The sequence below is a fragment of the Crocodylus porosus genome, unplaced genomic scaffold (assembly GCF_001723895.1).
Source record: "Crocodylus porosus isolate Cpor-Errol unplaced genomic scaffold, CroPor_comp1, whole genome shotgun sequence".
Lineage (NCBI taxonomy): Eukaryota > Metazoa > Chordata > Crocodylia > Crocodylidae > Crocodylus > Crocodylus porosus.
In genome coordinates this window covers 6,232,172-6,234,174 of record NW_017728942.1, presented here as the reverse complement: position 1 = coordinate 6,234,174, position 2,003 = coordinate 6,232,172, and positions in this window count along the sequence as shown.

Genomic DNA, 2,003 nt, shown 5'->3' with positions numbered 1-2,003 from the left:
CGGCCAATTGTCAGCAGTGAACAAACTAGAGCTTTCTTCACCAGGGTGTAACACTAGCTCAATACTGGGAGTGCACCGTAACCTTCAGCGGTTTAATATAACTTGGCAGGGTAATATGGCAAGGCTTTCAAGTCATTTTAAGAGCTTTGCATAAGAATAACTGCACTGACAGCAGAAGTGCCTTGCCTCTCCGAGTCATAGATTTCAAAGCCGGAGGGCACAGTAGTGACCAGCTGCGCTGACCTCCCGTCTAACACCGGCCCGCAGAAATCCACCCACCCATTCCTGCATCTGGTCCAGAGAGCATCTCTAAGAGACGTCCACTCACAATTAAAAGACCCCAAGTGATAGGGAATTCACTATGCTCCTCAATGAGCTTCCTGGTGGATAATTGCTTTCGCTGTTCAAAACCATACGTTATTTCCAGTTTGAACTTTGCTGACTTCAAGTTCCAGCCAGTGGATCTTGTTTTGCCTTTGATTAAAGAGCTTTGTATAAGCATGTATGACCTCTTAACCTTTTTTTCTTTTTAAAAAGAGAGATGGAGCACTTCTAGTTTCTCGCTCTCAGGTGGGTTTTCTGGACACCAAATGGTTTCTCTTGCTCCAGAGGTGCAGATGGCTAGGCAGGGAATGTGCAGAGGTCTGGGATTTATGGGGTTAACGTGCTGCAGCAATTTAAAGCTAGGATTTTTAGTTCTGCCTGAAGATTTGAAACAGAAAGTAGTCCTATTGAGCCATGATCTTTGGCCCCCTAAGACTAGATAAGAAAAGCTTAAACTGAGAATATAAATGTAGAGGGAAGGGGAAAAAAAATCTAAGGCTTCATATTCAGAGGACCCTTGAAGTGAGGGAGCCGGTTGTTGTTTCTGTAACCATTTCACATCGTGATATGCCAAGTTTGGCAGAAATTCATTCTCCTCAAGACTATGCTGGGATAGCCAAACCATACCTCACCGCATAGGGATGATCCTACCTCTGGCACCGGGTTGGACTAAATGACCTCTGAAGGGCCCTTTCAGCCGTTCGTTTCTCTGACCCCCTCTACACATCACAGGTATCACGCGATTAACCAGTTAATTGCATATTTCCCTTGAGACCAGTGACATGTGCAAAGCAGCCATAAAGAGCTCCAAAAGCTATAAAAAGTTAGACCTCGAAAATGCATGCTAAATTTCTTGCTGGTTGGTACAGAGCTTTAATTTGCATATGTAGCAGGGTCACCCCTGCGGCTGGGAGCCCTATCAGCTGCCTGCGCTCCCAGCTCCAGGGGCGCACCATGCCCAGCCAGGGCTGAGAGTCCTGCAATTGGGGGGCTCAGCCCCAGCAGCTCCCACTCTGGGGCCCAGCAGCACCCCACATAATCCCGCAGCTGCAGACACTGGGTTCCTGTACTGTGCCTCTCCGAGCTGGAACCGTAGCTGCCACGATCTCCCAACCCCAGGGGTTGTATGCATCCCCAAGGCTGGGAGGCTGCAGCAGCTGCATCTCTCAGCCTGAAGGGTGCATTGGGTAGCTTAGAGCCCCTCAGCTTTTAATTCCAGGGGCTTGCTTCTTGCCAGTGCAGGGGGAGCCCAGGGTTAGGCTTCCTCTGCACTGGCAATAAGACACGATGGGATCTAATGCACTACCTGCCTGCAGGTATAGAGAGGCTCTAGGAGTCTGTAATCTGGAGAGCCGTCCTGCCCCCTGCTATGTTAACTCCTGAAAACAACTAATGGGCATTGGAAAAACAGTTTTGTAAATGGAAGATGCCAGGCCCTGACAAATGGAGGCAAGAAGTTTATCACTTATTGGTTCAATATAATCTGGAGTGTGACCCTTTTGCTGAGAGCTTAGCCCTACAGCAGGTATGCAGGACCAAGTCTTACCTAAAGAAGATTTAGTATAAGGACATAGGACAACGTGAACAGAGACACCAGGGCTTGATGTGCACAAGCAGGTGAGAATTGCAGAGAGGGCTCTTGAGAGACAAGGCCCTGCTATTGAGGCAGGTGCAACTCA